The 25,620-nt window shown below is 39.3% G+C and overlaps 1 protein-coding gene across 1 annotated transcript in view; it reads right to left on the reverse strand.

Moving 5' to 3' along the window:
* The window catches only part of LOC130573155 (transmembrane protein 263-like), a 200,515-nt gene that overhangs the window by 102,962 nt on the left and 71,933 nt on the right, over positions 1-25,620 (reverse strand). The window lies entirely within an intron of this gene.

Raw genomic sequence — 25,620 nt, forward strand, 5'->3', positions numbered from 1 at the left:
ACAGTGAGCTTGCCATTTAAGTCTGACAGAACTCAAGGTTGTCCTAAATGAGATATACAACAGTGATGAAAAACTCCCTCCTGTGCCATTCTRCATGCTGTTTGCTCTCAGATGATTTTCATACACCTTCAAAAAAACAGAACAACAAAAGATTACTTGAAAGTCATCACAGGCCTTGCAAATTCATTAGGTTCATAATCTGAAGCAATTTAGCCTTCTACTCATAGCATTGTGAGCATTTTGGTTTTTGTCACAAAGCTTGCAATATTAGCATTCTATATAAAACTCTATCTCCCGGAGTTGCATGATGAGAGGAGAATCTCGTCTGGAATATGTGAAAAAAATAGCTTGAGTGTGATCATTAGGAACAAAAATGTAAATGATGTGCATTTTTATTTTTTTTTATAAGATCTACAACTGCAGCATCTCATTATTATGGCAATCTCAAAACTTGGCTTCAAAGGATCCAAACAGATTTCATTCCCACCCATTTCAGGGGTCTGAAATTCCTGAGTCTCATTTCTTTTCATGGTTAAGACTTTGTCCTGCCCACAGATCACAAGTGAGGGTCTCAAATGCCTAACTGCAATTCTTTTAGGTGTATATATATTTTAACTATATATATTTTACTATTACAGAACTAACATCTTTTGCCTCAAGCCTACACTCTCACTTAAGAATCAAGGAAGGGCATCAACAGCCAACTGAMGCGCAGAATTTATTCTTGTCATAAGTCTATGTCAAAGTGTGCAGTACAGACACTGGGAGTTATGATGTGATAAGAGTATAAATGTATTATTTAATTTCTCCATATCTGTACTCTAATATTCTGAGTTTTTATATTCTGCTTGACAAGTATAGAGCAACTTGTCATGGCACAAGAAAAACTGGAAGTCCCAGTTTAAGCTATGTCATGATTTGGAAAATCTGGCAATATACAGATAAAGAATCATCCACAGCACTGAAGATTATCTCTGTACATGTGTGAGGCTAAAATCTCCATTTTTCAATGTACAACTTGGTTAGTCCCTGCTTCAGATGGCATTTGTCATATTTAGAATATTCCTAYGATCATCCCTTACCAGATGACCTATTCAGCTGTGTAGACCAGTTGTTCTGGACGATAATGTAGCTCTTTAACCAATGTGCATTCCCCCTAAGAGACAATTATTGCAACTTTAAACCTTCAGTTAATTGGTCAGCAACAAATATAAGGACACCCCCTCCAAGATTCCCTCCCTGATTCAGAAGAGAAACCCTAGACACAAGATGACCCTGGACACCCTCACTGGAACACTCCTTTAAAGGAGACAAGGCAGTTCAACCATCTGAGTGTCCAGGTAATCAGTATTACTTGCAGGGCCAAGCAGCTCAGGTGTCACATCTCAATTCTCTTGATAAATTGCAGACCTGCACCTCAAACGCTGTCTAAATGCAAAGAGAGAGCATGTACCTGAACTGCCCTTTGCCTTGAAAAGATTAAACTTACATGAGTAAAATTAAAAGGTTCTCAAAAGAAAAGAAACCTCCAAGTTAAAAAATTACAAAAGAATCAAATTACAGTTTTAAAATTTCAAAAATGAAAAAAATATATTTAAAAAAAATTAAAAAGAACTATATCCCATGGATCGGAATGGGTCAGATCACAAGCAAAGAGAAACAGCTGGTTTTTTAAGAAAAACAGAATTGTATGCAAAATCTATTAAAAACTGTGTTGTGAGTTTCTTGGCTGGAGAGCAGTGTTTCTCAATGAACAGAAGAAAATTATTTGGGGAATTACCAACTCCATGGCTGTTACTGTTGTTAGATCACTCCAGAAACTACATAASGAAAGAAACTGAAAGGTCAGAACTCTTTTAATGATCGTTTTACAGCTGAACAGAAGCCGGGTACACTGTGTGACACAGAGTTTATCTCTTAGGTCACTGAAAAGTGCACAGCTTTGCAAGATGGATGGTGCCAGCAAAGCCATCACAYAGGCAGACCAGGGAGACAGACATCTTCTTGTCCGTGTATTTTTCATTTAACAGCAAAATGCGATCTCTCCAGTGTTGAGCCACAGAGTCAAGGAAGACAGTAGAATAATTTATCAGGTAAACTCTTTAAGCACCTCTCAGACACCAGTAAATATGAATGCCTCAGTGGAGCACAACCAATTTTAGCTCCCTGTCTCATTCCCAAATCTAAGTTSCCTCAGAGAACTATGTGCTCTCTATTGGACACAGATGTTAAATGTCAATGATCAGCAGCTTCTTAATAGGAAACAGGCTTGTCTAAAGAAAATGCGCAGACCTTTGCCACCTGCAARGTAGTAAATAAACACTAGTATTTATTTATCTTTTTAGAATCTTTCAGAATAATATGGAAATTAGACCACTGCTTAATCAACCACAAGCCTCCCATAAAATATACAGAAGCATTATGTGCCTTCAGCAACCCAGTGATAATTGTACATTTTATTTCTAAAATATAACAAAAATTTGGTCATTGAACTCTTCCTTCTCTTACTGGCAGGAGAGGCACCTCCCCTTGTGGTCCCTGCCATTGCAACATCTTTTCTAACCATGTTCTCCATTAGGCTAACCAAAAAACATTTTCCCTCTGTTGTTTACCTCTGCCTTTTTAGCCTCTCACCTTTGGCACTTCAATATTCTCATTGAATAAAATGGAACTGTATTTTTAAAATAAGTTTGCAAGGGAAGAAAAAGGACCTGTGCAGTCCTCTGGTGTAGATGAAAGTTCCTTGCTCTCCTGGGTCACCAACTAGCAAAGATCCATMCACATGGGTTAAAGCAGATACTTAAAGAAAAACCTCTCTTTGTTGAAACAGCAGCAGAATGAAATATGGACCCTTTATCTCAGCTGCTCTGCTGAGTTAATCCATTAACTCTCCTTTCCCTTCTGCCTCTTTCAATTTCTAGGTCAAGCTATCAGGTTTCATTCTGCTAACCAAAAGAGGGGATTTAACACAGCTTCCAAGAAATCGTGTGCTATGAATCAACCACAGCTTGTACAAAACTTACTATAGATGAAGGCAWGTTCAAAAGATGGCTGCAAGGGGGCACTGCAAGATGGTAAGGTACATCAYGCAGGAGCTTCGAGGTGCAAGAAATCAGATGGGCAGGATCTAATGGGAGGACAAAAGCTGCCCTGCTGCTGGGTGAATTCCATCAGGCAGCAGGACCCGGTGTGGCAGTGCCTGCAGACAGCCACCAACACCGCTGTGTGTGATGGTGCTGACGGGCCCACTGCACCAGCCCTGGGAAAGCTCTACAGGAGTGTTCATAAAAGCCTTTCTGCAGTCTGTTTCTTTAAGATCTTTATTTACACTACACACATTTGGGGCTAACTACCAGCCAGTCTGCAAATGGTAAAACCATGGCTTTACCATTTATTTTTTACAGTGTAGGGCAAAGTGTAGGATGGGTGTACTTCCAGCACTTTCTGGTAGCTCCTTCTGCCAGTATTTTATGATCTCTCCAACCCTGTCTTCTGGCCGCCATGGCCTCTTCCCTTTTGCCTGTATTTCTTCCCTTCTTTATTTCAAAGTCTGTCAGAAGCCTAAAAGGTGGAAACATCCTCATTACCATTCCAGACACAAAGGGGTCTTTTATGTCACTACCTAGACAATATTACCTTTATTTCAACACCTCTGAATACTCTCATTAGGCTGTTTTCTCTCAGATCTGTGATCTGTTTTSTGCTGTAGATAAATGTCATAAAAAGCCTGCATTACCAGGTAGACAATCTTTCTCAGCCACCCCTCCAGTTTTCTTTGATGCAGCACACTGAGTTTCTAGGAAATCCACTAGAAACTGATAGGCAATTGGTAGACAAACCTCCTTCTGATGTATTTAAAAAAAAAACAAACAAAAAACCAAACCAGCTGCCAGCCCTTCTCTCCCCATACAAATTCCTACTCTGAATGACAATTAGGCTTCYACTGTTATCTTCACGATGTCCAAGGGCACCACTAAGGTTATCCATTACACTTAAAAACTCTGCATTTTAATCCAATTTGTCACTCTTAACACCTGCTTATTTTAGTTAACACAGGAGAAGCCATGTTTTCTAATCAGATTCATGATATTGGACTAAAATGTTGAGACTATAAGATTTTCAGGGAAAGTTGCCTTTACATCTCTTTCTCCTCAGGRTAACAGGCACAGTAAATGGTAGTTTTTCTGTTCCTGAGAAAACTGTTTTAAGTGGGTCCTTCAGATTCATCTTCTCCAGCTGGCTAAACCATCTACACAATGCTTGGGTTAAAGAGAACWAAAACACATGTCCTTAGCAGTGTCACACATCCTTTTCTAACCTCATTTAGGRCATTTCTGATGGTGCACCTCCGTGGGACAGACTGGCCCAGCTGATGTGCTCTGAGAGTTAAGTTCAACTATTCAGTTATGTAAAAGCCTGACCACTTGTCTCTTCCACATGCTCATACTCTAATTTGAAATACCACTACTACTGTAAATTAGTTTAGTGCCTGAACTGTGAGAAGCAAACCCAGCTGTTGGAGCTTTGGTAACAGAAAAGCTGTAGCCTCCCACCTGCATATCTGCATACATTTACTGATGCAAAAAGGGGGCTTCAGGGATTCTCTGTCAGCTTGACTTTTCTTCCACTGCACCTGAGCGTGTTAGATGATGCTAACATGCGAGTTAAAACCTGCCACCTTCCACCTTCCCTAGATTTCTTTGTTGTAGGCAGGAATGAAAAATCACATGAGGAAACAACAATTTTATTTTAAGTGGGTTTAGTTTTAGGTCATATTGGTACTGGCATTGTTTTCCTTCACCATCAATATTAAATATAATTTTAACTGTGTCCAGATGTTCCCTTCTTCACAAACAAAAAACATGAGCACATCATCAGAGCTCACTGGAGGGACTGTGAAATTTTAGCTACTGCACTACACATCTGTTAGAAATGCATATCAAACTGCTGGCTGTCCTGTCACGTCACACCACTYCAACAGAGCTCTGTGTCACCATTGCTCAGGCACAACTGCTGTGTACCTAAACGGAACAATCCATGAGACAGTCACTAAAGGTAGGTTTCTAATCAGAATGTGGTGTCTCAAAGACTTTCACCTGAAGGACCACAGCTCTTTCACATAATAAGGAGTTCYAGCTGCCCGGCTGCCTCTCCTCCACCTTTGTTGAACACAACAGAGATTTAACTAACTGCACTGTGGAGCCCTGGGTGTAATCAGWAAACAGTTTAGATTGAAAAGGACCTTTGAAGACCATCTAGTCTATCCCTCCTGCCATGAGTAGGGACATCTTTCACTGGATCAGGTTACTCAAAGCTCTGTGCAACTTGACCTTGAACAGTTCCAGGGATGGAACACCCTTAACTCTTTTGGGCAGCTCATTCCAGTGCCTCGCCACCCTCTGAGTAAAGAATTTCTGCCTAAGATCTAATCTAAGTCTACCCTTTTTCAGTTCACCTTTGTCTTGTCATTACAGGCCTTGGTAAAATGTCTCTACATCTTTCTTACAAGACCCTTTTATTATATTGAAAGGCTGTAGTGACAGCTCCCCAATGCCTTCCCCAGGCTGAACAACCCCAACTCTCCCAGTCTTTCTTCCTAGCAGCGGTGCTTCAGCCCTCTGATCAATCTTTGTGGCCATCCTCTGGACTTGCTTCAACAGGTCCACATCCTTCCTGTGCTGAGGATCCCAGAGCTGGCTGCAACACTCCAGGTCAAGTGTCATGAGAGCYGAAATGAGAGGGAGAACCACCACCCTTAACCTGCTGACCATGGTTTTTTAGGTAGAACAGGATGTGACTGGCTTTCTGGGCTGCAARCACATGTTGGCAGCTCATATTTAATTTTTTCATCTACCACTAGCCCAAGTCCTTCTCAGCCAGGTTGCTCTAAATCCATTCATCATCCATAATCTCTCTTTACTATTTAGTGCCTGCATTCCAGCCAGGAATTTCTAAAGATTTTGAATGAAACAAACACAAGGTAGCATGGTGTGATGAAGAGATTTAACAAGGYGGCAAACAAATCATACTGGTCATCTTAAACAGAATAGAATTATTTTTTTTTTATCCCATCCACTGTGCTGCTCTATTTTAGGCTATTTTAAAGAGTTCTGAGGTATYTTATTGGTACTCTTTTCCATATGGCCTATAAAACCAAGTCACCTTAATAGTCCAAGTCCAACTGTGCCCTGACAGCCAAAAAAAAATTGTAACTGCTATGAATTAAAATCTGTAACATCCCTACAATAGTTCTCAAACACATAAGAATGACCTTCTACTAAAATTCTAGATATCACGATATATAGGCACTTTTCAGAATTAGAAGCAAATACATGTATTCTGGAAACAGTCTTTTTCCAATAAAAGTGCTTTTTTTGTGGCCCATGTAATTCAGGAAATTACCTAATGCAGGCAAGCTATTATTTGAAAAATATGTGTACAACTSAAGCTTATGGTCTGTAGCCCAAACCTTACAGAGCTGTAACCACTTGGACAAATGCTTGCTCCTCTGAAGAATCACAYGCACTTCATTACTTCTCTCTACATGTCACACAATGAATATAATGAATTCTGCATATAACGAATTTGATAAGAACCAAGTCACAGGAAAAAGAAATACAAAGATTCTAAACCATAGCAATAGTGAGAGGAGCAGAAAACAGATAAGATTGAAGGAATGTAAAAGGTACTACCCAAGGGATTTATGGATTGTACAAAAATGCACACGTGTCTGGGAGGCAGTATGCAACAAGGCATTTAGATTATAGTATGCACAAATATATTCACATAAAGAAAAAGCAACAAGGCTGTGTGTACAGTGCTAATATTATTATTATTGCCTGAATTTTAAGCCTCAAAATGTGTGGAGGACAATATTCTCAGGCTTTTTTTTTTCACATTGCATGCTCAGACAGCAGAAAAGAATGCTAGAAAGAAAACTCCATATATAACACCAAGGTCCAGAGGGCCTGTCTTCTATGGAACTATAAAGACTACAAATCAAAAGTACTTGTCTTCATGGGTTTTTTGAGCTGGACACCTTTTCTTGCCGAGGTCATACAATAAATCAGGTAAAAAGTCTTCAAGGAGTGATAATGTAAGCATCCAGTCAGTCTTCACTAGAAGATGYAAAATCACTTCTTGTCTCATGGAAATACTTCTGTGATAAATTTCAGTTTCTTACTTGTGCAATTCTACTTATACTAGAGAGCTCTGAAAACCCCTACCCACTGTCTTCAAACATTTTATTCACGCCTCTTGTGCTCAGAGAAGCCCCCTTAAAATTTCTCAAAGGTATTTATCTTTGGGGGAAAGCAAGCCCAAGAATGTAATGCCTAGGCTGACAAGGTAAGCAAAATTAAGTGACTGAAAGCAGGTTATTAAACTGGGAATACTGAGGTAACTGTAGATCCTGAATATGTGAGGTTAGATCATTTATGTTGAATAGACACATGTAAAGATACACATCACAGGGAGGCAAATGTGTGCCATTCTCAGGTATCATTCAAACAGGTAACAATCTACCTCAGCTCCAGCTGGCTGAGGTTTCCTCTGCATCATGACCTTCACTTTGGTAAAAGATTCAGAGGCTGTTATGCATAACACAGATGTTAAACATAAAAGCACAAGTACTAAAAAAACACACTTTGCTGTGCACYTAAGCATAAGACATTATAAAGTGAACCTACTCTTGATTTGTTACGCACTTCCTTTCTATTCTTTCAGAACAGAGTTTTACTTCACAGASGAAGCCTGAAATATGAAATTGGATAGTGGGCTGGAAGCAAGAAGACGAGTTCAGTATGATGGAAAAGCACTCATTTAGCTTTCCTTGTGAAGTCTGAAATGAGACAGGCAAATTATATGTGGGGAATGTGTCCTGTCCCTGAAGACAATGACTATTAATGGGTTTATCAGAAAGAACATGTCAGAAACAGATTTTCCAACAGTTACATTGAAATTACACGTGTAAAAATGTGCTTGTGTTTCTATCTAAAGCATCACCAAAAAGCCAGAATCTCTCCAAAAGTAATTGTCCGTTGACATATTACTTGAAGARCCCATAAACATGAGAGGGTATGACAAACCATTCTCCTCCTACTCAACCAGGTTTATAATGGGGTGGTCACTTCTCAGAAAGAAAAAAAAAGGAAAACAGCCAATTTCTACAGTCTACTGTCAGAACACTTCTACTTTGTGAAATCCCAAAGAAGATTCACTATTTGGAATGGAAAACAGGAGATGGGCAGTGTACTGGATTGTTTTTCTGGGTGTTTCAGCTACACACATTCCAAAATTCCAAGTATCACATAATCCTTGCCATCGGTTGTAAGGGACAGGCAGAGTTGCACTTTGGCAGTTTTTGGAAATAACAAACCCCTTGAAAATTCCTGGCTAAATATCTGTCCTTTTAAATAGGGTCAAACACCTCACGCTAAGTTTCAGGATACTTAACAATTGCCAAAGCTAGATGCCAAAAGCTGAACTCCAAGCTGTACGTCTGGACACCAAAAATGACCAACTCCTCATAAACACARATCCCACTAAAACCAATATGAGAAACAGATGCCTAGTGTTCCTGAAAACATCAGGTTATATGTCAGTAGAGCAACAATAAAACCAACTATCAGAGGAAGAATAAGGTTACTTTGCTTTCTGTGGAAAATAATCAAAAAGGCACRGTGAAATCAGCATAGATTTATGTGCAAAATGCATGTTATAACTTAAAAATAGCATTACTGCTGCATAAGATTACTACTGCCAATAAAAGCCTCTTTTTTTTTCTGAATAGCAGTGTATTAGTCATCCTCTGATGCCTAACAAAGAGAAAACTGGACAAGCTGCAAGGAGGACCAATTGTAATAGACACTGAAGAGATGCTAACAAAACTTTTTCAGGCCCTATACTTACTGTGTCAGTGCTTTAATTCCACCTGCTTTCAAAGACTCTTCTATCRTTTGTCTTGTATACAATTATATCTCAGAAGGTAGGTGCATTTCCTCTAACTTTCATCGCCCTTCTGGCTAGGGGTTTATGTGGGTCTGTCAATGACCAAACAAAATGATTTGCTATAAAGGCAGCTGTACTTCAGTGATAAAAAAAAAAAAAAAGTCAGTAATTCAAGTTTCAGGGAGATATTAGGACAAAATTTCTCTAGCAATTTCAGGATTTCACAAATCACTGAAGCAGAGATTTTTTAAAGGAAAATAAAAAGAGTCAAGCACTGAAATACTACCAAAAGTCARTGCAGGTGGGAAGCTAGCATCTTTAGTGTCTCCTGAGAATTTAAGCCTTGAGGGAACAGCAAAMTCTGCTTTCCTTTGATGCACTGGAAATATCTACCGGAGCCGATCTATTGCTTCTCGTTCAGTTCCATCAATGCATCACAAATTGTTTTGCAGGGCAAGATGATCACGAGGAACAGACATTGTTGTTAACTAACATCAGCAAATATCTGCAGGAATGSCAAACCTATTGTGAAATAATGGAGGTGAAGCCCTTTTAAAAAAACTTGGTATTTACATATCTTCATTAACAGTAAAACACATTAATGAGCAAGAGCTGGTGCAGCAAGGAACCTCTCAGAGGCTCTCAGGGGATCAATTAAGATAGACTTATTTGAAATAAAACTGTTTAAAAGGACACATGAAATGTAATTCAGGGCGAGGGAAATTCCCTGTTTAAAGAAACAGTTGTTTCTCCAACCAACTTCTGATGAGCTTTCTACACTTTTTTTGGTAAATATAAAATTATAACTAGGATTCCAAAATACATAGAAGCCTGAATTGTAGTTTTTCCACTTGTTGCTTATTGCCTTATAATGAAGGAACATTTCAACCTAAGGTGACCTTGCATCATTCAGCAAAATATGAAGTTCACCCAGTAAGTGGTGACAATAATTCTGTCATCCGACAATGGTTTGCTGAAAATCTGCCTCTCATAAGGTCCATGTTTACCTCAGAACAGAAATTATCTTTGCTGAAAATTAATGAATAAATGGTTAATGCCACCAGCAATAAAACTGGGAAACTGGGGTGAATAAGGATACAACAAAAACATAAAGAACTTAGTCTAAATACTYATCTTGGAAAGGTTTAATTGAGGGAATCCCCAAAGATCCTAAATAAGATATGTTCTTCTGCCAACAAGTGTTGTGCAAACAGTCTAATTAGGAGATGTTCTCAGCTGCCAGAGGCAGGCTGCTTCACAACCTTACATTTCTGCCAAATCACTGTAAAGGAGATATGTCCCAATCTTTATAAGATGCCCATTGCAGTTTTTCTTGTTGAAATGCTAGACRTTCTTCTCCACAGACCCCTCTAGGTAGTATTTGAGTTAAACTTCTAATTAATTCACTTGGCAATATCATTAATTAAAGGCAGATTCTGGCCTGCTTGTTACAAGGCCCCTACTTTCCCCTCCCCTCAGCAGATTTAATTAATACTGGAGCTGGTTGAAGCTCCTGCCTCTTCTRTCCTACAAAGACCAATGTTACTTTTGCCATGAATTGCTCTAAAAAACAACCAGGACACATTCACTGGCGTTTGGCAGGATGGGGAGCTGAAGACCTCTCAAGTCAGAGAGATCTCTSACAGTTTAGCATGGAAGCCAAGTTGGAAGAAGAATAAAGAGATGATGCTCTTCAGTAGCATATAACTGTCCTGCATGAAATTTACAAYTGGTTTCCCATAATGCCTCCCTTTTATAGCATCATTATCACAGAGTAATTTACAGTCAGCCTCACCAGTTGCACTAACAGTGTCTTGCAAGTTTATAAAAAGAAGATTGTAGCAAGAAATGTCAATTATAAACACATTAAAACAGATGCACTGTGAGAGACACCCAGGTTCCAGTCCCAGTTTGCAAGAGAACAGGTGGCACATGCAGCCTCCACAACTTGTTCAGCACTCTTCAGGGCTGAGCAAAGAGAGACCAAAGGACTCCAGAGGAGGATTCTTACTGGGTTGAAAGGTGATCTCTAGGATGCAAGGAGAACAGAGGAGTATAATTAAAAAAAAGATAGTAAATTGTCTCGAGGATGCAAAAAAAGCAGTAGACTGGACACTGCAAGAAYACCTTTGGTTAGGTGCAGTTACTTCATCATTACATGAAGGCTGGGATCAGAAACTTCTTTCTGAGCTCAGAAAGTACACTAATGGTTACACACATCCTTCAGGCTATTTTAGATGTCAAAAAAATCCACTAATACTATGCTAATTTGCACAAAATTAATTTATGTAAATATAACTAAGACAGGATTGGGATTGTGAATCAGAGAATTCAGGCTAACTTCCTTTCACTTTGCCTGATTAAAGCAGGGATCTGAAGAAAGCAAGACAGKGGTAGCAAATTGTTTGTAGCAACAGTTAACCTCAAGTGGATCTTATACTCAGAGCAGGGAAGCAAAAGAGGAGTGGAGAAAGRGTTTGTGCTGACAGGGCTGACGGTCCATTAACTACAGCAGTTCTGCTGCCCAAATGATCAAACTCAGGTCCAGCAGCAGTAYGTCTTCTCATTTTACGAGGAAGAAACAGAAGGGGCTTGATCCAGCTTATCAACTTTGAGCTTTTAGTCCAACTGACAAGAATCTACTCATTAACAGAGACCTAAGATCTGAAAAAATTCATATTACTGACTTACCATATCACCCAAACATAACCTCCACATTCCCTAATTGCTCTTGTGTTTCTCTTCACATCACTCGAGCAAGAGAATCAAGGATATTAAGACCACTTTCACCCACTTGATTAAAAGAATACAAACTACACAAGCTGAAAGCCTTTAAARGCCCTGTAGGCTCATGAAAAAAGGTGAGGTCATTATGCTCTGGTATTCTTCTCAGCTGCCCTCAGTGGGTATCAGTCATCATTACAGCACTTGGAATCATAATGGACTCCAGCAGTTTAATAATGATTGCAACACCCTTCCTAATGAGCTTGGTGCTGCCCTGTGATGTGAATATTCATAAAACTGGGCTGGTAATGGGTTCTGTCTTGATTAGCAGGCTGTGGTTCTGTATCATGTTTGAGAGACATCTTTTGATGCAAAAAAAAAAAATCAAATTAAATCCTTGTTTCAAGCAGAGTAAATGAATTTGACTTTAGGTGATCAAGAGGGGAAAAACTTCTAATTAGAGACGCAAGCAATCATCTTGTTCAGTGTTCTTTCAAAGAAGGGCTATAGAGACACAGAATCCTAATAAACCTTCCCTCAATCACCTTTTAGATAAATGTTAAGGATTAAAATTAAATGTAATTAAAGTTTGTTAATCTGATGTGGCTTCCACTGATAGTCCTTCACTATTTTTTCTTTGCCCTGTTATCCTTTGCTTATTCCTGAGTCCCTCTTCTCTCYTAGTACCAGTATCATCTCGTCCACTAGGGAAGGCAGAAAGGCAAATTGCTATTTGGGATATCAGATCCCAGCTGTAATTAAATCGATGSATTGGCACTTGCTTGCACCACATGGCCACCACACTGCCCCCACACTGCGTATGGCAGTCACTGCTGCATCTGCTTTGAACACAGGGGTTTTCACAGTTTCCATCACAGCAAAATCAGAAACATGTCCCAAGTAATTAAAATACCAATACATCTGTTTCCTTTTTTTGAAGGCAGACTTGAGCACCTWGTCCTCTCTTTGCAGTTGTTGATAATTTCACCACATCACTAGAAAAGTAAATGAAATCAGCCTCTGAATATTACTATTTTAAGCTTCTGTCCATGAAGTTAATAGAAAGACTTCCATTTTTTCCTAGGTCCAGAATGAGGCCATTACACCCTCCGGGATGCCCTTGAAGCCAGCCGACCCACAGAGCTGGAATTCATGGGATTACCCTTATAAGTAAGAAGTTTCCTGTCTAATAAAACAAAAATTGCAGCTATCCTGCTGTTAATCTAGCCGGGTGGAAAGAGACTGATTTGAGCTAAGCTGCTGCTCACTTTTGCAAAGAAAAGAAACGAAACATTTATCCCTCTCTGTTCACACAAGATGTTCCCTGCACAACAGGAGAAAGAAGAGGAAGACACGTTCTTTGTTCACCAGCAAGATTTGGACTAGACTGGGATGATGATGATRATAATAATAATAATAATGATGATGATGATAATAATAGTAGAGTAATAATAGTAATGCAGGTTTTGCACTCCAGCATCAGAGTCAAAGCAGAAAGGAGCCTGCCACAAGGAAGGGATTTCTAACCAGATGATGGGGCAAGAGGAGAAACAAAAGAAAGAGCTGGAAGTGACTCTAGAGGTAGGCAGGTCTTTCAATCACAGCACAAAACCTGATACACATGCCTAGTATCTGTATACCTCTAAGTACACCTTTAAGCCTCTAATAAGGTGTTAATTTGAGCTATCTATCCCATTGCAGCTTCATGCTGATCTGAATAAAGGGGACAAGACTTCAAAAACACATAGCAAACATCTAAGAGCCAGTTTTTTCCGTGCTCTCCTCCATTTATAGTCAGCCAGAATTAACTTGGGCAAAGCATGCTTTCCCATCCCTGCTTGGACGCTCACAAGCGTGATGAAATAATGAATTGGTTACGGAGCCAGGCCCGTGCCCTCGCAGCCCGTCTCGCCTTCATTAGCGCAGGCTCCCCCGGCCGGCGCTGTTTGAAASCCGCAGCACGTAGCTGCTCCATCGCAAGAGCGCTCGCTATCTCGGCGAGCAGCTGCTGTGTCACTGCCGGGCCTCTCCTGCGGCAGACCTGTCACTGGCCTCGGCAGCTCGGTGCCAAGCCCGCGGACCACCGGGGGCCAGCAAGCAGATGGCTTATCTCAAAGTCTGATTATCGGTGCTGACTGAAAAGCCTGCAGCCGAGAGCAGCGTGGGGCAGGACTCTGCTGGGTTGCTGTTTAGGGGAAATGGTGGCAAAATAGGATGGGTTAAGGATGGATGACTGAGATTTTCCTGCCAGGTTCCCGGTGCACCACAAGGTGTTAGGAAAAACAGGGCTGATTTCTGGTCTGGTTTCTGCTGACATCTGGCTTGTTGTGAACAACACCCTGGGAAACATGAAATGGCTTTCACAAAAACAGAAACAAAATCAAAATCCTCCRAGCATTCTTTTCAGGTTTCACAGAAAACGGTGCAGTAGGAATTACCTATACTTCCTTCTCTTTTGTCTGCAGTAAACACTGCATGCTGCACTGAGCTGCACAGACCATACTCGATCTGAGCTGACAGCTCAGAACAGTTTCCAACTATACCATTTTTCCCCCGAGTTTGCAATTTAAAGAACAACCCCAAATAAGAGAGCTAGCAACTCAATTTTAACCACACCTGTTTCATTCACTATAATAAAGGAACACCAACAAAGGCAGCCATATTAAAATGAAAAATTGACCAAGAAGTTCTGGGGTTTTGAAATTTAGGCAAATTTAAAGCTCTCAACTCAAATTAAGAAGACAGTAAGGCTGACCCAAGGCAAAACCAACTCAGCRTGACAATGCCCCTCTGTGCTTGTCAGACAACCACCTCAACATCCTTGGGCTGGCTTGGGACATCCATGTTCTGCATTGGACCTTGTTTGTCACACTGCCTGCTCTCCAGTAGCARTAGGTACTCAGACTTGTCCTAGATGCCATGATGTCATACTCCCTCCTCTGTCTACAAAAACTCTAGGTTTCATCATCTAGAAGAGTGTAGATCAGGCTAAGAGTCAAGGAACTAATTTCAGTTTGGAAAACACAGACTCTACTTTCCCCTTGCAGACAAATCACAAGTTGAATACTGTCTTATCGGATACAGATATACTGTACCCCAAATGTGGTGAAAACCATCAGTATTCTTTCAATTGTGTTCGGTACCCTTCTGTTTCTGAAAATGCTAATAGCTGCTTTATTCCTATTTAGCAACTATGACAATAAGAAATTCTCCAATGACAGAACAAAAGCCTCATTGTGGCAACTTTCAGAAAGGAATGAAARGTCACAAAAGCAAGGAGAACTGCATTATTGGGAATGGCCTTAGTGAGCAGACACTAATGGAACTATTTAAATGAAAAAGTGAGGAAAGGAGAACTTGTCTGAAACTCAAGCAAAATATTCCCCAATTCTGTAAATTAATTGTAGTACTGATGGAGAAGATAAAAAGGGCCATATGTTGTTACATGAAAAGGGCCRTGTGCTGTTACATGACAACCACATGGTTGAGGGCATCCCAAGGCTTTTTAAAGAAGAGAGCATTTGTATTGACATCATGAATTAACATTTGTATGTGTTGCCTTCTACAGCCTGGAAGCAACCAACATTTGTTCAGCAACTCAGTATGTCACCAATTCTGTGTACTTCCCACTAACCTGCCTTTTTGCACTTGTGTGCAAAACAGTCAGTGACAGGCATTTAGAAACTCCAATCCACACAGCCGGTCATCACTGAGTAGAGGAGAACARCAGCAGGAGATTGCTCACCCCATCTTTAAGGTTAGGGAGATGCATGTACCTGGACACAGCAGGGGGAGTCAGAAGAATCCCCTCTACCTGAGTATCTGCTGACCTACAATTCTGTAAGACACTTTATGCTGATTAAAAAGAGACCATAAAATGTTTGTATGACTTGACAAATAAGCTGTTTATTCCATTATACAGCTTATTCTAAGTGTGTCCTGCAGTAAACTGGAGCAATCTGGGTATGATGTAAATCAGCAGCCCGGCAGTGCTCTCCAACAGGCTGCATCCCAGTAGGGGGGTAGAAATGCTACACTGAGAGAGCTCTGCACAGCCTAGATCTGCTGAGGCTGTCTGAGGGGACATCTCTGAGCAGCTGGTTTGAGAGCAGGATGTCCAGAGCAGCTGCAGTTCAAAGGAGGCTTGGACCTGCCACATGGACAATACACCACTGCTGTTTCTATGACCRTAACACAAAGGCTTTTGGAGGCGTTGCCATGCTCAGGTATATTCAGTGCTTCGTTTGTTTCTCCCGAGTAGTATAARCAGAGTAAATATGGAGGGAGGATTGGAAMTTCAACACAAGGCATAAAGTAGGAYTATGTAACATTTGTAGCTCTGGATTTCAATTTTAAAATAAATATGTCAATTAAAAAAAGGAAGAGGAATTCAAACRCTGTAAGTAAAAAACTCCTAATTACATATCTCCCGTGTCCCTAAGATGCTGTATGACTTCATAGCTCACAGTATCCTTTTAATAATTCCAGCACATCCCACAATTGCACCAAATACCATAGGTATGAAAGTATTCTATATTAAAGAAAAAAGAAACACTGAAATGCATAGCCACAGTGAGATASAAAACACTGGCTGAAAGGGACAATGGGTATGATTCAGCAGACTGCTTCCCACAGCAATCATTATCCGATGTTTACAGGCAGATTCTGAAAAGCACCTAAAGGAATTAACTAGCCTAAAGGAAACATCAATTTTGTCCTAAAGCAAGAACATTTAATTTTTTTTTAAAGTGAGAATGACTGAAAACTGGATCAGACCAAAACCCACCTTACCCAGTATCTCTCTCACTTGGCAACACCTGGGCACAAATGAAGGGAAGAACAAGGCAAGTTTATAATGAATTATACTKCTTCTCCATGCTCTCCTAGTTTCTAGCTATTTCCAGCTAAGGTATTTGAACTAAGCTACACCTGGTAACCTTGTGTTTAATAGGTCCTGATGGGTTTTTCTTTCTCAAATTCTTTTCACTCTTCAGACCTATGTGAACTTCTGCATCAAATCACCCCATGACACTAAGATCCCAGTTCACAGATGCTATGAGGAAGAAGGAATGTTGCCTTTCATTTGTTCAAGAACTTTATGAGTGATCTCCAGTATGAGGAGATACAGCAAACAACTATTCTGTTTTGATACCCACAATTTAAGAAGCCTGTATCCCAGATTTTCTTCACATTGTTGCTTTTTTACAATACTGAGACTACTTGAATACAGAAATTTGTTTTAAGTCTAGAATTGTATTTTCCACTTTTCTCTGCATCTTTCCTAGTCTTTTTTTTTTAATGAGATGGAGGGACTGATGATAGGAGGGACAAAGGAACGCAGGCCACATAAAAAAACTATAGAGATGAGGATGCTCCATGAATTTATTCAGTGCTATAATGATGTTTTCAGCTTTATTCTCTATTCCTCTCCTAACAGCCACTAACATTCCTAACACGAAGTTTGGCTTTTGAAGCCTATTTGGTGATCATTTTGAATGCTATTTATATTACTAAAAACTGAAAGCCCTGTCTCAAATCTTATTACAATGCCCTGCGTCTCAGCAAACTTCTTTCTGCCCCCTTCTTCCTAAGGTCACTTTGGATGGTCATTAAGTTCAGTCAGGATTCTCTTCATTTCACCAGTGAGTCTAACTTATTATCTTATACTCAAAGGTAATACCTAAGAGCAATATATTTCTACCTAAAAAAATCTCCTCCTGAAGTTCCTTGGGAGAAAAGGGGAGGGAGACTGGATTAATCTGTCTGCTTATATTCTCCCCAAAGCTTGACAGATAGTCTAGATGTGACACCATGAGCGTCAAAATTATGGTAATTGTCACAAGTAGACAGAAATAAGCACTTCCGCAAATTACACAGGCTATTAGTGGCCTTTGAAGACAGGTCCAAAAATGAAGGAACATCTGTACTCTAAAGCCATCTACCCTGTTTACATTGTGTACCAAGTCCTGTTTATGATGTAGCTTGTRTTGCATAGTCAGGACACCTCAGGCTCACTCTGTTAAAACCACAGCACTCTCTACAGCAGGTCTTCATAATGTGCCTAGWTTTAAACAGCAGAGCTACTAAAGCTCAGCTTGTGTGTTCAATGATCATTGTTCTCATCACTGTCAGCAGCTGACACTGGTTTTCAATTCCAGTTCATCTGACACTTCATGGTTTCCCAGATACCCAGTCGCCCCCGTAGAGCTCCAAGCAATATTGTGAAGTGTTTAATCTTGTTTAGTTTTTCCTCCCCAATAGTTTCAGGTTGAGACTGTGAGACAATGGCAACACCTGCCATTAAGCATTCCTTGCTATGTCACTGACTCCACTTATTTTACTGTTGGAAAAATTAAGAATTTTTTATCTTGCTCTGGCTCAAAACACGGAASTAAGTTATAATGCTTTGAACTCTCACATTACTGAGCCTTTGATTCCTACCTAAGAAAAACTTGAGTATTTGAAGGTCTAGTCCATCTATGTCTCCATTTATTTTTCTAGTCTGTCTCATAGATCTCCTAGCTTGTAGAGACAGACCTTGTATCTTGTGAAGGCACTCTTGTCACAAGATTAGCATTAATATTCCTGCAACAAAGAGAGTTTATTAAATTAGGGTGCAGAAGTCTGTTGTGGACACACCTAAGCATATTTCCAAGATCTATTAATAGAAAAATACAGCTAAAAATTTTGACAGAGAAACTAAGGGAAGACAAGTATTCATCACACCTTCCCTTCCCTCCTATTCTCTGCAGATTCAATGGAGCATCTCATGAACTCAAGTACTCTGAGAATAACAACACTGTACAACATGCTACATTCTGACAGGCCCCTGTGATTAAAGGTGCCTAATAAAAATATTTCAAGGTAGATTCTTGATTGCCTCACACCTGGTCTCTAACACAAGAGACAGATGAAAAACATATTGCAGCATATAGCTCCAACTCAGAAAGCAAAATAGCCACATTCTACTTGCTTACATGAATTAATATAATCAATAAATGAGTATAAATTGAAACATATTTTTGCAGAAGCATTAGGTACGGATGTCTACTGCCTATCCTCTCACAAAGAGAAATTAAGATTAAAAAAATCCATTAGTAACGTGGGAATATTATGTCTATAATTTACTGCTAYCAGATGTATTTCTTCTACTTTACTCCTTTACTTCCTCTCACTATTGGCTTCTCCTTCTAGTAGCTGGGAACTTCAGAAGAATCAGCAAGTTTAATCACTGGATGGGCCATTAGTCACTCAAAATAAATCTCCTTTTTCAGTACCAGAAAATAGTCTTGCTCTAGGAGAGACCAATCTGCAGAAAAGAGTGTAAAATACTCAACCAGTAAGATACCACATACACAGAAATTAGAAATAGGTAATTATGTGGCAAAATACCCCCATATTTAAATTATTTTTAGGGAGAGATGCATTAACTCAGTTCCTTCACTGAAGTCTCAGAATACTCAGAGTGTCAGTAACTGCCAGCTTATGACAGCAAGGTGACAAGCACACACCTTTCTGGAGAGCAAGCAAAGGCTACAAAGCTGCCCTATCTGCTGGGCCATGACCTGGAATGTTGTGCAGCATCTGTGGACAGGTGACATCCTGGGAAGGGTCTGGGTCCAGAGACTCTCCTAGCCAGGCAGGGCTACAACTTTCAAAATTAAATTCCTTTTAATTAAGGAGTTAGTCTGTGTAACTTGATTTGGATGAAAATGTATGTGTCGAAATTAAATGGAATCATGCCTAACTTAGAAAATTAAATTCYTGCACTGCAGAGACAACACATACAAAGCCTGTCCATGTAGTGCATGTTTGCTATGGGAAACCAACCACAATCATTGCTAAGTTAATTAATTGTTTGGTGTTAACAGATGCTTCATAACTGAGCTGCCATTTTCAAAATTCCTGTTCTTGTTCCTGTTCAATTCCTGTTGAGTCATTTGGACAAAGTGAGCAAGGCTACAGAAGCAAAGTGTTATACTCAACACTGGTTTCACTGATAATCACATTAAAGGATCTGTTCTTCAGCTTTCATACACTTAATTTCTGSAGTTCTTCAGACTTAATGATGAAAACAATGGTGTTTTGTGTTCCATGACCACACCTATGCAAACATAATCCTGTGAGGGACTTCAAGCTGTAATCTTAGAAACTAAGAAATGTATAAAAAATTCAGTCAATTTTTTTTCCTGTTTTCTCCAAGATTTTTTTCTAAGGGTATTCATTTCCTTTTAGCACAGCCTGAAAAACATCAGTGAGAAAACTAYATATGACTTTTTATTCTGTCTCAAGCTCTGAATAAAGCTATGAATTCTGTTCTTTACYACAGATTTTCAAAGTTGTGAAGATCTTGTAAATTGTTTTGTTGTTTTTTTTCTTTGAACAATTCTACCCAACTGTGAAGGGAATAAAAGAAAAATCAGATCATATCTATGGATAGGCAGGGAGCCAAGCAACATGGTGAGCAAGAAAATCCAGTGGGGTCCTCTTCCTTTAATAAAATTGAAGCACAATAGACTACACCCAGTCAAGGATAATCATGGGGGAAGCAGAAGACACTGAATTGTAAAGCAAATCAGTTTTCTGGTTTTGCTAGGACAGGTGGCTGGGAGCAGGCAGATTAGGAGGGCTACCCAGTGCATGATCATTCACAAGCTCACTGTTCCAATTCCCCAGGTATAAACGAACTTTTCTCTGATGAAATCCAAGTATGCAGGAAATTAAGATGACTGATGAATAGGTAACACAAGAATATTCTACTCATTTGTCTTCTGAATAGGCAACTAAACCAAGATAACTTATCTATTCTTTAGGCACACCCCTTACATTAAAAAAAAWTTTGAAGGTTCCCATTTTTTAAGTAACATGAAGTACGAGTATTAAAAACATATTTCAGTCAATCAGTTACTAAAAAATTATTCTAATAGTCATTATTGCTGAACTTGAACACTGTGATTCATMATCTTAATTCCAAAGATCTTAATTCCAAAGACTTTCTCTGTTCCCTGACTAGGATTCCTAACCAATCCACTGAAAATGCACAAAAGGCTTTCTGTAACTGCTTCCTTCAATCACACTTCAGAGCAATGAAAATACTTCCAATACTTCACTGGTCTTAAATAAATGATGAAATCCAGGACAGACTTTCCAAAATAGAAATGCTTGCTTTACCGACTGCACAACAGCTTTGATTTCCCTGGTTATGAAGGGCTACATTTTAACACCATCTTACAGGAAAGTAAAACCTGGAGCAAAMCTCGGGAGAGATTCGTAATACAAGCAACTGCAGCTCCAGAGCAGCTCCTGGCATTAAAGTTTACCCAAAGCTYGCTTGTTGCCTCGGCTTTCACCAGTATTCTCTGACTGCAGTAAACAAGTGAACAGCAGATGACAAGGGCAACAGAAGTAATTTTTTTTAATTTTTGAAAAGTAAATCCAAGCATCCTGTAAAAGGAACTTCSCAATAAAGCATGACACAAAAACCTAGGTATCTTTGGATATTTCAGCAGGCCTATCAAAAAAATCTCCAGTTTGAGCAAGAAGTGACAGCAATCATCTAATCTTTGCTTAGCAAAGCCACAGGCTCTGCTTAAGGAAAACTCCCAGTGGAGAACTACAGAACCTCCATGTGCACATCCACCKTAAAACAAACCCAAATTCTTCCACTCGTAAAATACTCAAGGAAAAGCGAGAATACCATAGCTCACAAAAGCGCATTCTGGTGGCAAGTAAACACAATATAATGAGGAAGAAAGGGAAGACAGAACACAAGGTTCTTGACAGTGGGAAAAGAGTCTGCATAGAGGTAGTGCAGTTCCACTGGGAATATGAAATGGAAAGGGCATGTTAAGGGAAGAAAGATGAGACGCACATGTGAAGGGGGGGGAAGTGTAAAGCAGAACAAAGGCTGCATTTAGGTGAGAACAGAACTGTGTAGGTGATTTCTTTTTAGATGGCAGGACACCAGATACCAGCTAGGTAGATCTCTACTGTTTTTCTAACAGTGTCTTAGGTTTCTAACATCATTCATTGCTTTTTCATTAATGTGGCCTTTCCTTTAMTGTTTTGCTTCATTGCAGCCAAATAGTTCTGTGCCTGTGAAGGCTACACCTCTGACCTGAACTGGACAAGTAAGAAATTTATTCACAGAGCATTCTATAATTATTACAGCGAACTCACTGTCCAGTGGCTGCCTATTCCCCATTACATCCATTATCAACAKCTATCAAATCCTCTAAAATACAGCAGCTCTTCAGCAGCAGGGATGTTTTCCATACAGAAAGAACATGTCAGATTTGAGCACTGCACACAGATACTTAGCCACATGATCAATGTTAATAATGTCTTAGAAAAATCCCATCACTCAATACGGTTTTATATCTGCTTTATGCAATATAGTACAGTTAACTAATATGTATATCAGAACTGTGCAGGAGTGACACTACAAACCGCTTGTCCATATTGACTGTCTTTTTTTGTCCTAAGCATGCCAACAAGTCATTATTCTARATTATTTATTTGTAAGTAAACAGCCATATGAGCTGAACTTTAAATTAAACCAAAGTTTGAGCAATATTTCTCTAAAAAGATCAGTCATCAATACTGTATGTTATGCAATGCTAGGGGATCACATTACTGCATATCCATATCTTTCATAATATATTTTTCTAAATATTACATCTGAAAGTCCTAATATGGTCTACATATGATTCTTCTCTAGTCTGCTATACTGGAAAGCCATCCCTGATTACCCTTTTGGAATATCTTTATCTGAGTTATACATCCATCCAAATGCTTTTGCAGGTTTGTTTTAACCCTTAAGTAAGTTTAGCACACAAAAAAATGCCAAAAAAGGCCAATTTGAAGAAAGTGTTACTTGTTTCCTTACATGTGTTAGAACCATTACAAGACYACTGAAAGCCCACTCCAGTAACAGAGCAGGAGGTACGTAAAGGTTTGCCATTTCTTCTTAGTATCTTTTGTAGGTTGCACTACAGGAACAAAAAAGAATAAATATTATGGAAGTCCACAAAACTAATRAGTTGCTAATGCTGGGAGGTAACACTGAACAGCAAAGAAATTGAACATCTTGCACCTACCATACCAASATGCTTTTCATGTATACATATATAGGTATAATATGTGCATGCATATAYATTTCACAGATGCTACAGCACAAACTTGAATGGAGGAGCTAGAAGTAAATTTTTAAATTAGAAATTTTTTTCTTTCAGGAGAAACCCCAAGCCATTACATGACTACACTTACAGTTGTTTTCACWGCTAAAATCAGACAAGGTTTTTGCTTCAGGGAACTAATGTATAGGAACTTCTTCAAAGTGAAGCAGTGAATGCAGGCACAAGRTAAACTGGGCAGGCTCAGTCTCAGAAATAAATTAAAGTGCTGAACTCACCTAAATTTCATTGTGGTAAGAYGGACAATCTTTTTTTCATTTTTCCTTGTTATGTCGAGGTAACTCATTTTCATTACAATAAAGTGGACTTTTCTTGTTCATATTTAAATCACACATTGAAACCAGTACAATGTTGTTTTGTGATACTGTCTACATATAACCTCTCTGTTCCAGAGAAAATTAACAGTTCTCTTAGTAGTATCTCTCATGAAGATTTCCTAATTTTCTCTGCTTGCTTGCTATCTCTGGCTCCCCAAGAATTTGTTTCCTTCAACTAAGATGAAACCTAAGAAATTCAGATACAGTCATTCAAACCTTCCTCCACTCTTATTTTGTCTTCTGATACTTCACTCTGATTCCTCTGCTGTCCCTTCTTGTAGTCCATCCAGATAACAGCAGCTTCGAGCTATCCATTCCCCTTGTTTCTCGTCTTCACTGCACAGCCTCAGGCTCTGACTCCTCCATTGCTGCCAGCAATGATGCTTCACCATTCTCCTGTTTGCCCTCTTACTATCAAMCCCCAGTTGTTTGTCTACTTGCACTTTTTCACTTCTATTTCTTAAACTCCACCTTGGCCTGCCAGGTTTTATAGGATATCCATTTCACTGAAAATGTATGAGAACTTTGGTATAGATAACCCCTGGAACCTAATGCAATACCCACAGCTACTGGTTACATCTGTCAGAATGCACCTGAAAGAGACAAGTTGAGGGATAATTGAAAAGGTCTGTATTTTTCTTTAATTAYGGCAGAATTTTCAGGAGCATATGTAAGTTAAAGAGAAGACAAACRCCCTGCCAGATCATTATTTACCAGAGAAGGCCTTGAGAATCTTGARAGGTAGTAGTAAGCTAGAGTCCTATGGACAACGAATGACGTACTTATGGGCAGCCACACTGCATTGTCACATTTTATTCAAGAGATCTTTGTGCAAAAGCTTCTAGCTTGTTAATACTGGGCCATATGGACCTGGTTGGGCAAATACCATCTGGGCAGATTAAAGGCATCTGAAAGCAATTGGGTAAATAAATCATAAGGGGAGACACTAAAAGTAATAGTTTTTGTTTGCCTTAGACTGATAAATATTAAAAATGCTTGACCTAGTTGTGGATGGACATGTTATGCCCTCATAGGARAAATTGTCTAATTAATTTTAGTTTTATTCAGACAACATATTTATGGTTTCTTCTAGTCCCATGCAGTGATGGTCATTTTCTGTAAATAGCACAGAAAGGACACTGCCTATTCCATGAGGATAACTCAAAAAGAGATACAATAGAAAATACGTTCATTTTAGAGGAGGCAAATACATGGCACTTGCTTCTCTAGGAAGAATATTAAAACTGAAGYTCCTAAAGTATGGGCATCCCTACAAGGCAAAGGAAACCTCACATAGACTGTGGTTGAGCTCTTAATGATTGCTTCCCTTTCATTAGCTGTGGGTAGGAAGAGTAAGTAAAGGACTGCAAACGTATTCATGACTGTCATTAGCAAAAATGGCACTGTGCAAATCAATTTCCATGGATCCTGCTAGGATGGGCTTTCTAATTAGTCCATCATTAGACAGCTAAGTTCTCACCACTTCTCAGATATCAAATAGTCCATCACCCCAACACATCACCTGAGTTAACAAGGAGAATTTTAATGAAAGCAAGTAAAATCAGCTTCTACCACAGAAAGCAGACAATAGGCTTTGTTACTAATCTTTCTGTATCCTCATTTCTATTCGTTATTTTAGTTTCTGTTCTTATAAACCTTTTGGTTTGCATCAATAATTTTTTAACCTCCTTTTACTGAAGAATAGAGCAGCTGCAGCAGGGAGGGGGTAGGGGAAAATGCTTGGATAGAGCCAAATAAGGTACAAGCTGAGATTGCTTCTGGATATTTCAGAGCTTTCCATCTTATGATGCTGAAGAGAAATGTCAGCTTGCTGMTTTTGGTTTAAATGGAAGCAGCCTGTGAAAAGCATTTGACTGATTGGCTCAGCAGCATGGTTTAGATGAGCTTCTGCCATGGTCATCCTGCTTCACACAGAGCAGATGCTCCATTCCAAATAGTGGATTTGGACTTGAAAAAACTATCAGCAGGCACAAAAAGGGAAACTCCCTTAAGATTAGAAGTGACTTGACAAACAGATATACAAAGGAATAAAAGAATGCTTGACAAAGATGAAAAACCTCTTCTTGAACAGTGTAGTCATCTCAGTATTTGAGTAGCAATGTCAGTATTTACATTTTTTTTAATTGAGGGGAAAATATTTATAAAAGCCTAAATTCTACATGGACATGTCCCTAATTTAAAATAGCTGTTCCTGCCTGAAGGAAAATCTGCTGCCCTACTGTTTAGACACCAGTCTGCCCATACCAATTTTCTGGTTTTCTGTATTACACCTCCCTTTCTTCTTTATTACCAAGGACATTTACATGAAMCAGCATTTTTGCTTTTAAGAGTTCATCTGTTCCTGCTGCTTATCCCCCCCACCTGAAGTCATAATCCTCTGTTTGTGATGACATAATAATTTCTACTGCAACCAA

Source organism: Malurus melanocephalus, unplaced genomic scaffold (genome assembly GCF_030028575.1).
Source record: "Malurus melanocephalus ecotype Western Australia unplaced genomic scaffold, MMel_1.1 scaffold_2, whole genome shotgun sequence".
In the NCBI taxonomy this organism is placed as follows: Eukaryota; Metazoa; Chordata; class Aves; order Passeriformes; family Maluridae; genus Malurus; species Malurus melanocephalus.